This window comes from Diadema antillarum, unplaced genomic scaffold, assembly GCF_040938485.1.
Source record: "Diadema antillarum isolate AM-2024a unplaced genomic scaffold, OU_Dant_1.0 seq00001110_RagTag, whole genome shotgun sequence".
Lineage (NCBI taxonomy): Eukaryota > Metazoa > Echinodermata > Echinoidea > Diadematoida > Diadematidae > Diadema > Diadema antillarum.
The window spans coordinates 310,766-328,471 of NW_027271926.1; positions in this window are offsets into that span (position 1 = coordinate 310,766).

Sequence of the window (17,706 nt, forward strand, 5' to 3'; positions counted from 1 at the left end):
TCGGAGTTTACGTACCATGAGGGATGGCGATCGGCTGCCTTTAAAACAACGTACGTCGTTGAACATTTTCAAACGAGAACTAAAAAACACCCTCATAATCCAGTATACTTCTGACACATAAATATTCATACCACCTGGTAAACAAACACCCTAAACAATGAGTTCACGGCCATAACTGAAGTAACATTCACCTCATCACACTGATACACAAAATAACACTCAACGTACAAACCAAGATTCATCCGGACACAATGCACACCGCACTGCACCGCACGTCCTTCGCACAATTACTTCCCACTCAGTGAGTGGCAAGATTTTCTTTATGTATCTCTTCGTTGTGCCCTTTGCACAATTACCCCCCACTCAGTGAGTGGCAAGATTTTCTTTATGTATCTCTTTACCTGGGGCCATCTTCCTCGTCAAGCTTAGCTTATGATGATGGTCCCCAGGCCTGCATTTCATTTTTATCATTTCTTATTGCTTCCTTTCATATATGATATTCGCTCTTGAAAAAAGAAAAAAGAAAATGTATGTAAGATCCAAATGTTACGAATATTAGCTGTGTAAATGACTATGTAAGTATTTTGTTGATTTGTTGATTTGTATTGATTTTGAAATGCAGAAATAAAAACTGAACTGAACTGAACTGAACTGTACCTCCCCCCCCCCCCCCCGAAAAAAAAAATCACACACAAACCAATGGAGAGGTACTTAAACGTGACGTACAGACGGTTAAGAGAGCAGGTATTCGGGGATTTTGAGCACTTTCACTTGACCTTTGAACCTTGCACTTTTACCCAATGGCTAACTATTCTTCAAATACTACCTAACTGGGTAATATCAATTTACGTGGCAATGTAGTTTCAAAATATGGGGAAAATTCTGACATTTGAACATTTTTCCTTGACCTTTGACCTCTGGCCAAAATCTTTCGCCTCACAAAATGATTGTGCAGTAATGCATGTATTCACGACCTGGTTTTATCAAGTTCACACATTGAGTAATCCCCAAGGTATGGAAGAAAAGGTGTAATTTCACCATTATAAGTAGAATTTTAGCATTTTCACTTGATCGTTGACCTTTGTCGTTTGACCCATGGCCCCAAGTTTTCCCAGTGAATCTTTATCCGGCAATACATGAATACACAAAGTTCGAAGTATATCTTCAAGCAGTGCATAGATATGGGAGAAAGTGACGTTTTGATAATTTGATGTTGACCTTTGACCTTTTGCCTTAAAAACATGCACGCAAAAAAAAAATAACAGATAGGCACAATTTCGTCTTCTAGCACGTAAGTGTGCCAAGTTTCATTAGGATACCTTAAATGGTTTTTAAGTTACGCTGTCCACAAATTTAATTACGGATGGACGGACGGATGGACAACCAGAAAACATAATGCTCAAGACGACATTTTGTAAAAAGGCATAAAAGCACCCGAAACAGATAAGTTCACTCGCTCTCCGTGGTGGCTACACATTCTCACATAGTTTTTTTTTTTCACATGTCATGACAAATTACTTTCAAAAGCGCCAGTAATTCAAGGATCTTTCTTTCTCTCAAGAGTCTTGATATTAAATGTCCTGTTTACCTTTGGGAGCAGTGATTTAAACGACATTCAAGATATCACTCTTGATGCATGTGTAGGTCAGTTGTATTACAAAACAACCTACCATGCCTACCATATACTAGTATATATATTTTTTTTTTGCTATAAAGCCAAAAATATAAGGAGATATCAATATTTTCTCATTAAACCATAACTGTAGACTGTTTAATCTGGAAACGTTTGTATTATTTTCATTATATTCCTTATTACATTTTGTGTATTTAACAATACTTAACATCGTTTATACTAGTTCAAATTTTTACATTGGTTGTTTCTATCTCTAACTCACATTTTAGAACTATTTTGAAGCACTAATGCTTGGTTTTTGTTTCATCTGCAAATGGTAAATTATGCCTTTAATGTGGGATTCATCAAGGTTTTTTTTTTTTTTTTTTGGGGGGGGAGGGTATATTTGAAGCCTTGATTACTTGATACATGTACTTTGATATATAACTGACTGCTATGAAGTCTTCCCCATTCCTCAATATCATACTATTTGCTGACAATACATCCGTCATTTCTTCGCATTTACTTTTGGTTCGCAGAGCGAATTATCTAAACTATAGTATACCATGGTTTGAATTAAATGAATTATAGAATGTATTTTGTTCACTACAGAAGCTAGCTCACGTGAACGTACTCTCAGTATCTATCAATTTACCAATTTCCTCTTTCTGAAAATTAAGGCAATCCATTATCTTTATTTCATTTTTTATTGTTATTGATACAATCCGTTCTCACCTATTGAACAAAATGTCTGCGTACTTTTCAAGTTGACAAAAAGAATACTTTTATACTGCCTCACAAGTCATATCTTATTCAAATATCTTATTCAAATATCGCGTACTCTCGTAATCTTACTAATTCAATGTGATTTTGAACTTATTATACGGAGTTCCGATCTCAGCGTTTAAGCACCTTATAAAACCTGAATGAAATTCACTTTATTGACAAACATGCATGTTATTGTTATCCATGTAAGAATGCGCAACAAATGAACGTTCCATCTTGTTTCATAACACACATGTCGATTATGCATACACCATGCATATAGCCGACTCGCCGCGAACCCAAAAGTGTTATAGCCCTGAAACCAATTAAACATTAAGGACCAGATGCCAGGAACAACATGCCCAATTTAATACCTAAAGCCGCATCCCTTGGGTAATAGAATTTCGCTTTGTTCGAAGGAGTAACAAGTCCAGATGAGGGTCGGATCGAGGCTCCAAATTCAAGAGATTGTTAAAACAATAAACTTCTCCAAAATCGAGAGGGATTGAATTAAAAGAGTGTTATAAACTCGTAAGTACAATTATGACCTAATTCAAAGTATGTTGTGGCGGACGAGGGGTGACCTAGGAGGAGGGGGTGGGGAGGAGGCGGTTTTCCACATTCTCAGCATCTTCTTGAAAAATCTGTAACAGATTTTCACCAAACGTAGGAGGTAGCATCCCTAGCTTAATAGAATCCCACGAAGGGGCACCAAATCTGAAGGGGGGGGGGGGGGGGGGGCGACGGGTATTGTGCATTTGTACATTTCCCGGTAAGACATCTATACTTTTCCCGGCGTTTATACAAATCCCGGCTCTAAAAGAACTCCGTTGTCATCGTCTTTTTTTCGCAGTGCTTGTTTCGTCATTCATTTTTTTTTACTAGATATTAAAAAAAATGTATTCACACAATTCTATATTAGTCAAATTAAGCTTTACTCACCCGATGTTCCCAGATGACAACAGTCTTATTATGACTCCTCAGTAATCAGGGTCAAAGGTCAAGTTCAAATGTTCAAGCGTTACATTTTTCCCCATATTTTGAAAATAACTCAAAGTATCGTCATGAAGAACCGGTGTTACCAGTTGGTGATTATTTGAAGAATTGTTAATCATGGTGCAAAGGGCAAGGGACAGAGGTCATGAAAAATTGCTCAAATTCCATAATACTTGCTCAATTCCATAATACTAGCTCACTTAATCAAAATTAGCCAGCCATCCAAACGAAACCTATTGCAAGAAAAGTAATCACATTTGTGGCTTTTGTCACTCATTTTTGTCCTACCAATCATGCGAGACTGTCGTCTCACATTGTCAAGATGCACGCTTGATTGGGAGAGTCATGCAATACAACGGAGGCATATCTGTCGAGTCGCCAGAGCGACATCGAGCCTAGCCGGGCAGCACATATACAGTGAGTGTAAGATGTCGTTGTAACATACCTTTCAGAAAGCAGTTCTCTTGACCCTGTCATGAGCTTCCCTGAAACCACTCCAGCCCCATTCCTAACGGGGCAAGATTCTGTACGTGGGCACTATTCTGAGTCACAGAACGTGTATATATTTGAAGCGCTTTATCACTGTTGCTAATTTTCACACAGTTATCATGGTATAGAAAATGCGGTGTTTTGGGGAGGTGTTTTGGGGATGTGTTTTGTTTTAGCTCCCTCTACATTTTTCGTATGAAAGTATGCCTTAGTGAATTTATTGTTGAAATAGGTTAGTTTTTGATCGTGCTTATAATGTACAGTGATGATGTAGGAAAGGACATTAATGAGTGAATTAACGAGATGAATAATATACATACGTGTATGTTGATACTCTCTTTATTGTTGTAAATGTCGGGTTTACACTACTTATGGTTGACGTTGTTATGGTGTGTGTGATATTGTATTGTGAGTTTAGGTCTGTGGAGTAGGCCTACATGTAAATTGTTTGATGTTTATCTTGCTGTGATATCCAATGTACAAAGAATTTCCATTCTGGACGATAAAGTAATCAATCAATCAAGCAATCATAGTGTGTTACATCATAGTGTGTTACTATAGTTCAATGTGCTTTGATCTCTTTTTAAAAAATTTTCATGTTTTTAACCATTATTCTGGTACACTTTGGGTGCGTTTATCAACCATTTTTCTCGGCAGAAACAGGTTTTCCAAACAGCTTTCGAGGAATTCTTAGGAGTTGATAAACGCAAAGCTGTTTTGAAACGGCTTTGTACTCCAGTTACGAACCATGCACGCCTTATATGACTTCTTCTCCTCGGGTCGAATCGCGCAATGCAGCTGTGCAGTGACAGGCCAGTTATCGTGTTCACGAAGAATTGATTAACGCAACTATTTTGAAAGCCGTTTCTAAAGGGCTCTGGAAACGGCTTTCGAAAGCCGTTTAAACAGGGGAAAGATGATAAACGCAACCTATGACTGTAGATCGATTTGATTGTCGGGCAAGCAAGAATAGAAATTTGACCCCATTGATGGCAAGAACAGGCCATCAAGTAAAAAATGAATAAACAATAAGTTGATGAATACGTTAACATATAGCGTTACATTTGCGCGTGTATGAATGTATAATATTATATTGAGTGTCTTGTTGTCTCCCTTGTATAAGTATTATTATGCAATGGTATGTCACTTTTAGCAATATGTCATGTTATCAAACTGGGTCCTGGCCATTCCTTCTTCTTTCTTTGCATTGGTTTGTGACTTTCATCTTTTCTTCTTCTTCTTCTTCCTCTTTTTTGCATACTTTTTATCAATTGGTTTTGGTGCTGTATAGTGGAGAAAAAAAACACAGAAATAAAACAGGCAGAACCAAACAAAGCCAGTGTTTATTTGTTTTTTGTTTGTTTTTTCCAGCTCTAATCGCAAGTATCTCAAATTATCAATGGAGTTCTTCGCGTCGTTTCGCGTCTTTGAATAGAACGGTTAAACTTTCACGTTCATATTCGGAACTATCGCACTCAGAATAAACATCGAATATTAATTGTACACTAGTATTAGATCTGAGACATGAATGCTAAGACGAAGCAGTAGCCGGGGTCGGACAATTGAAACAGCTGCCTCGTGCATGTTGTGCAGGACACCATCTTTGGCTTGATTGCCGTCGTCGGAGACTTAGCGTTCGCGTAATACAGATATTATAAGGAGCTTTTAAAATTTTTGCGACGGGGGCATTAAGAGGGGGGAAAAAAATCTGTTCTGAACATACGCAAAAACGCTTATCAAAGTCTGTCTAATTATAGCTCGCCTCGTCTGAGTTTTCATTACTCGTTCTGGGGTATTTTTACGTCCGCTCAATTCACGACGCATTATATGGCTAGCGTCTCCGCAATCTACAGCTACTTTTCAGCACGACGGAGGGAGAGGAGAACGTCCAACACAACCGTCGTCATAAAAGTCCGCGCCGCAAATATTAAGCTCCCTTATGTCAGCCGCTCGCAGGACCTGCACATGAATGACAAGACACTCCTCTCATAACTAGTCAGAAACACACGCAATGCCTTCGTCAAACTCGAGTGGACCTACAATTATCTACCATCAAGCTAGGTAGCACGCCCTCTCGGTGCTGTTTCGGTACATGGTAAGTGTTCGACGCCCACGCATAGCAGCAATGCGTGGACGCCTACTAACTCACCTTTTCCGTTATCTACAGAAATATTGCAATGTAAACATTCTACCTTCGATAAGGAATAGCCACTTCAACGTTGAGGTACACGTGACTTTTAGATGTATGTAGTAATTTGTTCTTCAAGATGATGTCCAAGAAAATTGAGGACGAATATTCATCACAAACAAAACCAGGGAAGGATTTAAGGTAAACTTATTTTTATGATAGTCAGCCCAGTTTTTTAATCTGAAATATTAAGTACTTCAAGATAAGTTCCGAGCGGAACGTGAATGTTGGGACATCTAGCTTTCATCTGGCAGGTGGCGCTTTCCCACCCTCCTTGTTTAATTTTTCGACTACGCTGATGGTCATTGCGATTTGTAAGTTGAGGTCATGGAGGAGTACATCATACATTAGGAAATTATTTTCTTGGTTTCGGTCAATAACTCGATGATTCGATATCATTCATCATGTCTTCGAAGTATTGCTGTTTATTTGTCTCCCCTACGAAGTGCCAGAGGTATCATGTTTTCAGGTTGTCTGTCTGTCTGTACGTTCGTAACAGATTTTAAGGACGATGTTATAATATAAAAACTTGACATATATTATTCATAATATATGAGTGAACACATCTGCGCCTGTTAGCTTGTAGGGGCTCACGCTCAAGACCAAAGATTGTCACACTAAAAAAAAAAAAAAAAATGCAGTCACTGTTTCCCCCTACATTATTATTATCATCTCCGAAAGGGCTGAAGTTATCTTCATAAAACTTGATTCAAACAACCTTACAAAGAATCTGAGAAGTATTCGGTCACAGACTATAGTGTTAGAGGTAATAGGTGAAATGCAATAGCAGAATGCTCAATTACACTCACATTATATGTATATACACATATATAAATATATACATATATATATATATATATATATATATGATAAAAACCTTTTTAGTCTAATGCCATTTTAGGTTTTTTATCATATATATATATATATATATATATATACATTCTTGATTCCTCGGAAATGACTCATTGCATACACTTAATTTTACTTCGTATACGTATATAGTTATACCATATACCGCTATATCCTTATATATGTTATATATATCATATTCTAAATATAGCCCAGTATTAACATACTCATGCTCTTTCCCTAAATAGGCCCTGTTATAAGTTCTCAGTTGATGTGACTCGTACTGGAAACCTTGTTGGTATATTTCCCTTTTTTGTGCGTCTTCTTTGTCTGTCTTTTCTGTATATCTTAAAGCTTTTTTCGCAGACACTCTAGGGATTCTTAGCAAGGATTTTCTTTCCCGCTTCCCCATCCCACTCGTTCCCGGCTTGAGGAACAGCGCAGTAATTTTGACTATCTGTATAATATGCGGGGAAATTCATGCTATTTGAACTTGCTTTTACACGTGCCGAGAATGTTTTAATTCGCATGCTAATTTAAAAACACGATTGCAATTACGATTCCAATAATCGTTCGTTCACTCGACCGAAGAGGCTAGGCTTCAGTGATTCTGCTGTTTTTGAATACCAAAAGGGAAGGTGTGGCATCTTTCCAAGTTCCTGTCAATCACTCTGGAGCAGTATAAAGTAGCGCGCACTTCAGACTGCAGTGCGAGCATTTCAGGAGCTCGTTAAAACTGCGGAAGTGGTTCGAAGATTACCGCCCCCTATAAAGCAAGATTGGAGTCCGATCAAGTTCATACGGTCATTTCGCTGCTTAAAGCTAGTATCTCACCAACGGAGACGTCTCCATGACGCGACGTCTCCAACATGAAAATGTCTTGCGGTCTCACCAAGGAGACGTCTCTGAGACGAGTTATGGCAGGTGCCAAAACATTTCAAATATGAGGGAGCCATTGCAGGATCACCTGACTTGATCTAGGCAGGATGTCAGCACGCAGATAGCACACGTGGTTTTTCAGTAGGTCAAACAGCGTCAAATGGAGTCGCGGAGACGTCGCGGAGACGTCTCCGCGACCTCTCACCAGTTTTTCTGGTCTCCAGCAGGTCTCGGGGACGTATCTGACATGTCTCTGAGACATCGCGAAGACGTTGCGGAGACGCCCAGCAGTTGCGGATATGATTAGTCTCCGCGACGTCTCCGCGACTGATGGAGACGTCTCGGAGACGTCGCGGACACTTCGAGAAAAATCGAACATGTTCAAGTTTCTTGCGACTAACTGGCGACTAATTGGAGACTCTGTAATTTTCTGGAGACGTCTCGGAGACGTAGCGGAGACGTCTCTGCAACTAGCAAAATCTAGAGTCGCGAACTAGTCGCGAACTAGTTTCAAGCCCGGTGAGATACCCCCTTAAGTTCTTGCGAAACGTGATTGGAAAACACTTCTTAATCGTTATTACAAACATGATTCAAATTGTACGATTCGGATCACCCTCCGCGATTCCAGTTGGCATTCACATGGCCGCAAGAATGCGTAATTAACACGATTCTAGTGATGCGTGTCATTACAATCGCGTTTCATATTAAGCATTGATTTCGGTACGTGTGAAAGCTAGGTCAAACATGCTTCATTGGTCCTCTGTTATAACGCTCTATAAAGTGAGGGGGTGAGCACCCTTTCATCAGCCTCCGCCAGCACTGCCTTTGGTCATCCCAGGAGCCTTTTAAAACATCCGATTTGGAATTTGTATTCTGACAAATCTGAAATATTGGCTGCTTAATAACAAAAATACCCTACAGGGCTGTTTAGGATCATTCTTCACTTATGCTGTAGGGGAGCTAAACTTTTTTTTAATCAGTTGTGTTTTATGTCTTGCTTTTGTATCGAGAAGCTTAAATATCAAAGTAGGAAATAATATTCTGGGAAAAGTCAATTCCGACGCCCCAAGAGTATTTCGCCTCTCCCCTCGCCCCCCCCCCCCCCCCCCGCAGTTACTGAATGTATGAATAATTTTGACATAATGCTATTTCAAAGACAACCTTTTCCGCGCTGATGATATCTGACTAATGTTATAACAACACGTGTAGTATATAATCACATGTGTGTGAAATAATTGCATGATATTAAATTTTGAAATTTAATTGATAAAAGGCAATGTAACCAGAGGGATTTCCATGTTCAATTTAATGTTCTTCCCCTTTTTTGCACCTTTGCACAAGCACATCCGCACATACACGAACACACACACACACACACACACACACACACACACATAGTCAAACACACGCATCCACACCCACAAGCAATTATTATATGGGTCAGAATTTTGAACGATGTACAATTGAGCCAAAACAAGGCAAAATTTAAAAAGTAGGAAATTCTCCAAATCATTCATCTTACCTGAAAGAGTATAACTCAAGCTTTAATATGAACCCAATTATACTAGGATTTTCCCAGAGGAACAAGTTTTTATTCATCGCTGAAGTTTACCATGTCTAGAGCAGCGAACGTCCGTGAGGAATAGTACTGCACATACATTTGAATACCATTTAACATAGTTTCAAAGATCTGATTCAGTTCAAAATCCTAACGAAATATCTAAAGGGACATGTGTACGTGATTGCAGAATATTAAGCTTGTACTCTTAACCTGTTCGTAATGGTAGACAACTGATGATTTAACTAAATTCGTCATTGCTGTGGAAATATTGCTCTTCCGCTAAACACTTTCTTAACTTTACGCGCATTTTACAGAAACTCAATATTTTGACCTCTTATTTCACTATCCCATACTTTAATCCTCACTCCCAAATAATAATATACCTTTTTAAGATGTATCTCATCTGGGCAGTCTCTATAACCCAACAAACATAGCATAGTTTTCATCACGGAGGTTCGCATGTAGCTCACGGACGTTCGGAACAAACAAGATATTGAACAATGCAGCTCTCTTGAGTTGGAAACGCATTCTACTCTCAACAAACAGCAGTTTCATGTCGAGAACAATCTCCTCTGCAAAATCCTGAATAGATATTACCAATTCTCAATTATATAAGCTTGTTTATCTTCTCATACTGGGGAATCAAAGAAAACAATTTTTCCATCTCTCGTAAATGAACGTACAAACGTACGTGCAATCTCAGTGACGTAGTCCATCCTTGAGAACGAATATATTTATCAAAATTTCGTTTTCATGAAGTAAACATTCAGGTCCTAAAGTTATTATAATTATAAAGTCTACAATGCAAAATTTGCTTTTTATATAACGAACATGGTCACAGCTAAAATTATGACAAAGAATTAATATAGAAAAACAACAGAAATGTGCTCCGTTATAGAAATACGAAGTTTAGCTGGGGAGGGCAAACGAATACGTTAGGAAGAAATCCCTCTGTGTTTGCTCCTTGTGTTACACACTGTTATCGAGGAGAATTTGTGTTATTATATTAGTCAGAAGTGATAATTGGTTCGATACTGCGAAGTTTCGTCATAACAAGTCCATAATAAGTCCATATAACTTGGATGGATGTTTGTGACTTCGATATTATACAATATGGTTTGTTATAACAAACCTTTTCTAGCGCGTCATTTCGGAGGCTCGTTATTCATACAGTTTGTCAATACAAAAATTGATAGAGTTCGTATAATTATGAAGCTTTTTTATTCGGCAAATGATAGGAATCTCCGGAGGTTAACCGAAAGGCTTATTAATTGGAACATGAAAAATTATGTTCGCTTATCCAAATGTGGAGAAACAAGTTAACGATTAAAATCCTCCAATTTCAAAACCTCATAATAACCGTTTTCACCTAAACGAATATTAGGCCCATTCCACTTTTAGAAGAACGGACCTAAAAACAATGATCCTTAATATCTATTTTTCGGAGAACATTTCTAATGACAAACCTCCTGAATTAACTACAATTTTTGTTTTTCATTTTGGAATAACAAACCTTTGGACATCGGAGTAACGAATCTTTGGAAGAGCGAAGGTATCAAAGTGCAACCTTAAACCTATTCTTAATCATTACTTTTTTTAACATGTGTTTTTAAAGTAAGCACAAATGCACAAACAAATTGACGATCTCTCTGTCTCTTAAATGTAAAATGAAAAAAAAAATCTTGGAAAAAATTACAAATGAATATTGCTTTTCATTGATGAGTATAAAACAACATCATGTGATGATAAGCGGAAGATTTGTGTGTTTTCATCAATCAATAATTGTATACTGCATGATTTTTGTTCGCTTGTGACGGCATTTCGATGAATAAAAAACATAAACAAACAAACAAGAACTTCTCCAGAAGAATTTGGTATAACGGGAGTGCACTGGCAATTCTTTTCTCTGTGTGTTGGAGCTCGATTCCCTTCTCTGTTTCTCAGTCATTTTCATTCAACTGCTTCCACGTCCTTTTGAAACTTTTCCGTTTCCTATTCAACACATGATCATTACAGACTTCTTCCGTCATTATCCTGAATGTGACTGCGTAGCACTTTCCGGATTTGTTTTGCTTTGTTTTGTTTTGTTTTTTGTGTTCTATTTGGTCGCAGCATGTTCAGGCTATTGAGGGAATGAGAGAAAAGTCGTCATGAAGAGAAAAATAAGAATGAATTAAGGCATTTAATATCATGACAATTACAGCGAACGTCCGTTATGGAGACCAAAACTGGATGTGCTCTGTTTGAGACGGCAGCTACCATACTCAAAAGATAAAGACTTAGAGCACCTGTCACTAAAACGTGGCACTGATCCTCTTTCTCCTACTATGTAATCCACTGACTTATTCAACCAACGAACATCCGTGAAAACAACGTTTTCCGTTTGTTATTACAGGTAAATTGAGTGCTGAACGCTATTCACTTTCGGGTATGAGCGGCTCGGTGATTTGGTAATATTTTCAACTAACATTAATCTTATGTGCAGTGATATATTTGTAATTGTCAGAAATTTCCTTTCTCGGACAGAACGTCCGTGAGCGAAACTTTCAGAACCTGTAACAGTACAAATTGTCGCCAGAACCTCATTAGAAAGAAATTTAAACGCACAGAAATTATAGATTACGCAAAATTCCATTTTCCTATCACTTTGTTTTAAGTGTTTAGCTGTTTTTTGTATAATAAGAGGGAAAACAAGCGTAAAATTGTGAGTAGATTTTCAATTGTTTGTTCATCATGTTCACATAACACCTTAAAAATTCTGAAACTACTGCTCTAAACTCATTTTCTACTTTGTAAAACTTTATTTGTCGCTATTCGAGCCAAAAGTTTTAAAGAATACAGGACACTCTCGGGACAAGTTATCCCTATCGGAGGGATTGCATACGTCACGGACGTTCTCTGGAATTATCACGGACGTTCGTTCTACTACTAGGGTCATGTTCCAGGACGGATAACTAATCGGCAGAGAGTACCTAGCCTTCCTAACTCTTTCAAAAAATTGAAAAGGTATTGTCACTGCAAATTATAAGAAATTTGACATCCTTACAACATATGTATTGCTCAGAGGGGGTTCAGGAGGTGAATTTTCAGAGAAAATATTAATTATATGCTTCGTTTTTGGTGAATTGCATGGTCCAAAAACTGCGGACGAACCTCAGTCCACTCCAAAAATGGCATGCAGCTCCTCGGCTAGAGAGCCAAAGGTAAAATGCACCTTCGCCATCGAAGCAAGATGGTGTCCCACTCGAAAACATTTTAATCATCACGGACGTTATTTTTTTCTTGGAGGTTCGTCTAAAAATATAATTTCGGTTCCTATTTGACAAAGGATGGACAGAAACTCAAAACAAACATATTATCGTGTTGCTAGATCTTAGTTGATTACGACTCAGAACAATATCGCCAATAACGTTTCATGGGCTACGATCTTTATTTGAAAATAGCGGAAGCACATCCGTGACGAAAACTGAGTATAATTTTGCATAAAAGAATATTACGTCCCATGTACAGCCAGCAGACGTACAATTTTTGCAGGATATGTTCATTATAGGTGGAACACCAAATTTTTGTATACGTTACAGTTGGGACAACAAAGTAGAATTTGCGGCAGCGATAGAAATAAAAGCACCACGGACGTTCGTCTGTTTAGGACTTTGATATTTCAATTGTTCTCTGTAATTTTATACGTACTCATAAAGTTCTTATAATTTTGTGATACATACCCATGATATGTCAGTTCCAGAACATGGTCAGATATTAGATGCCACGTACCATTAAAAATGCACATCATTAGTTTGAAAAACAAAAATTAGTGTGAAAATAGCGTTTTTACCGTATTTTTACGCTTTAAGTCCTTGTGAAATGAAAAATATCAGGCAAAAGTCAACCAAACCATATATTTCCTGAAAGGAAATTTACCAATCTTTGAGATGACATGAAAAAATCTGGTCTCTTAGATCATCCTGGCGTGTTCTAAGGGAAAGAATGTCATAAGGTACGAAAATTGGCAATTGTACATCGTTCAAAATTCTCACCCATATACGCCTACAAGCCCAAATTACAGGGGTTCTTTTTGCCATCAAACACCAGAACTTGGTAAAATATTATTCTTACGACTGACAATTAAATACACTCGCAAACAAACATTTTTTTTAATGGGTTTGTTCCCTTACTTAGGGCCTTCAGTAATATTTCCCAGACACATTTACCAATTAGAACTCCATTTAAGGTATGGAATTACATTGCTGTCCTGTCATTTGGAGGACAAGTGGTGTCGGGGGTCATCCCACGAGACCGACACCCACGAGTCATATGGCCCAAGAATTTGGCATGGAATAAATGTCCATGAGTCATACAACCCACAAGTCATACAGCCCATGAGTCCGACACTAAGCAAATAGGTCCATGATTCCGACACTAGGAAAACAAGGCTGAAGAGTTCGGCATTAAGCAAAAAAGGCCCACGAGTTCGACACAAGGCAAAAACGACCCACGAGTTCGACATTACGACACGGGGCTTAAAGTGTCGGTCTCGTGGGCCTTGTTTGTTTAGTGCCGAACTCGTGGGCCTTGATTGCTTAATGTCGAGCTCTCGGGCCTTGTTTTCCTAGTGTCGGACTCATGGGCCTTGTTTGCTTAGTGTCGAACTCATGGGCTGTATGATTCGTGGCTTTCGAACTCGTGACATTCACCCATGGTATTATATGTAGCAATCAAAGAATTTGTATCTATCATAATGTGCTTTTTATCAGTTTTTCCGTCAATCAGGATTTTTTAAATCTATACAGGTGTATGTATTGTTCATTTTTATAATAAACGGAACTCTCGAACAATGTGTCATTATCATGACTCACCAAAATGTTGATATCAAAATTATCATATCTGATTTTTCATTGAACAACCCTGTCAGACCAAACGAGAGTTTTGTTCAGCACGATCCCGCACAGTAATTTCCCTGACACAAATGTCTTTTCACATCTTCAAATTCTTTTGCTTGACAGTGATATTTAGACTTTTTTTTGTACAAGATTTCTTTTCGTTGTTGTTGGTTTTTTTTTTCTATTCATCCTTATCCCTCTGATCTCCGTGGGTGGCTATTTCCTTTCTACTTTTCTTCCCAAAGCTGCTAGTCAAGGGCTTTATAATAAAAGGACGCATATAGGGAAGAAAACATAGAAGACTGTAATGACCGCCGAAGGCAGCCCCAATTAATTATTCCATGTCAAAATTCAAAAGGGTTGAAGAACTATACAAAACGTAAGAACAAAGCAGTTTTTCCCGAAAACAAAGAAAAATCACATCTATTTTTGAACAAGACGGTGATTCCTTAGTGCTTTATTCTTTAAGTGCTGACCCTGGTTTCTTCCGTCTAGGGATTGGCCTGCTTTAGAGGACAGTACTTTTAATAAACAGACACATGGGATACACGATTGGTGAAATCGTATACATTGCGTATCAAAAAACAAAACAAAACAAAACAAAAGTAATCCAACTATGGAGGGCTAATTGTCAACTATGGCGAGCGCAACGTTGGTTGTGAGGATGGCCCTCTTTCACTTTCCATTGATACCTAAGAATGTTGACAAATACCATGCAAGTCGCAGCATATGAACATTAAAGACAACCATTTGCAAATTTGCACTTTTTCCAAATTTGAATGTCACATGAAGGAACTATAGAGAAGCACTCTGAGAGCGCAGACCTCCGCCAAGCATGCAGCTCATTTCCACCACTGATCTTGTTCTTCCATAGAGATATCAATGAATTCCACCCAAGTACTTACATTTGTATATAGCATTGTGTGCTGAAAGTCGGCCCATTTCCCAATATAGAAGCCTTTGTTACGTCATAAACCCTCAGCTGCACGGCGCACCTCGCCCTAGCAGATCAACAGTCCTTTCCAATTTAACCAAGTTATGTAATTATATAATGACACATGTTTAGATTATTAGTATTCTTTATCCTTTTTGCAAATACTACATGCCTTTTTTACAGGCTGTGCCTTCTTTACAATTGATATATAACTTATTTGTCTTTTCACTCTCTCCTCCTTTTTTCTTCCATCTCTCTACTTCTTCTTCTTCTCGTTGATATTATAATGTGCTATATGTTTTTAATTGGACTCCGATACCCAGAGTTTGGGTTGTGAGTAAATAAACTTTCAACTTTCAACTTTCAACTTTCAGCAGAAACTAGAGCACGCACTTTAGTGCGCGCAAGCAAACCTCAAATACGCGCAGCCTGAAATCCCAAGTTCAATGACCCTACCTACCAAAATATCAAAAATCCTTCATAACTTCACCAAAACTTCTCGGATCACTACCAAAAGTTAATCGTTTGTTACTTGTGTCATTTTCAACCTTTCCTGCAAGTTTCATCCCAATCTGTTTACTACTTTTTGAGTTATTTTGCACACGGACAAACTAACTAACGAACGAACTAACTAACGAACAAACCAACGGCAACGAAAACATAATCTCCTCCCTTGGCGGAGGTAATAATAATTGTCTCACTGAATGGATGGGATCTGTTCATCAAAGTGACCAAATAAATAGGCTAGCTTCGCCGACTGAAGGTTTGTGTTTAAAGTTTGTGTTTGTGTTTCTTCTAACATTTTATGGTCCATATAACCTTGAACATGGCAACCTCTCCGATTCGGCCACCTGTCCGATAACGTGGTCACTTTCACAAAGGGCAACCCACAGAGTCAATTTTTCTCTGTTCATATTCAACACAAAGCTTGCAGCGACTAAGGGTGTCTTGAATGTGAAGAGAGCACAATGGATAATGGGTTACCTTTGTGGGAGTGACGAAGTTATCAGCAACGTGGTCATGTGGACTGTTATGGACCAAAGGTTAGAAGAAACCCTAAACATAAACCTGCACGATTGGCCTGTTAACTTGACCACACACTTTCACAGACAGATCTCATCATTCAGTGAGACATTCATTGTTTCCTCACGATAACACTCAAACTTGCAAAAAGCGCAATTTGTCATTGTGAAATGATTCAATGTTGTTAAAGTATGAAATTGTATTGATATAACATACTTTATTCGAAGGGATTTCCAAGTTCAATGCGTGTATTTAATATTCTTCTCCTTTTTTGCACCTTTGCACATACACACCCGCACATACACGAACACACTCACCCATACTCAAACACACACGCATGCACAACCACATGCAATTACACTGCACGTATATGCCCAACTTACAGCGGTTATTTTTTTCCATTAAACACCAGAGCATGGTAAAATATTGTTTTTACGACTGACAATTAAATACACTTGCAAACAAACATTTTTTTTATGGGTTTGTTTCCTTACTTAGTGCCTTCAGTAATATTTCCCAGGGACATTTACCTATGAGAGCTCCATTCAAGGTATGGAATTATATTGCTGTCCTGTCAATTGGAGCTGGTTAGTGGCGTCGGGGGTCATCCCACGAGACCGACACCCACGAGTCATATGGCCCAAGAATTTGGCGTGGAATAAAATGTCCATGAGTCGTATACAACCCACAAGTCATACAGCCCATGAGTCCAACACTAAGCAAATAGGTCCATGATTCCGACACTAGGAAAACAAAAAAAGCAAAAAAGGCCCACGAGTTCGGCACAAGGCAGGACGAACCACGAGTTCGACATTACGACACGGGGCTTAAAGTGTCGGTCTCGTGGGCCTTGATTGCTTAATGTCGAGCTCTCGGGCCTTGTTTTCCTAGTGTCGGACTCATGGGCCTTGTTTGCTTAGTGTCGAACTGATGGGCTGTATGATTCGTGGCTGTTGAACTCGTGACATTCACCCATGGTATTATATGTAGCAATCAAAGAAGTCATGTCTATTATAATGTGCTTTTTATCAGTTTTTCCGTCAATCAGGATTTTTGAAATCTATATTGTTCATTTTTATAATAAACGGAACCCTCGAACAATGTGTCATTATCATGGCTCACAAAATGTTTATATCAAATTTATTACTATAAAGTATATTGATTTTTCATTGAACAAACCTTTCAGGCCAAATGAGAGTTAAAATTTGTTCAGCACGATCCCGCACATCAGTTACTTTCCCTGACACATTTCACTTCATCCAATTCTTCTTCTTGACAGTGATATTAAGACTTTAATACACGATTTCTTTTTTTCTTTCTATCCCTTCACCTCCGTCTGATCTCGGTGGGTGACTACTTCCTTTCCGTTTTTCTTCTCAAAGCTACTAATCAAGGGCATGTATTATCATAATTAGAAGACGCATATCGTGCAGAAGACATAGAAGGTTATAATGACAGTCGAAGGCAGAAAAAGTAAGAGCCAAGCAGGTTTTCCTTAAAATCAGCAACAACAATTACAACCATTTTTAACAA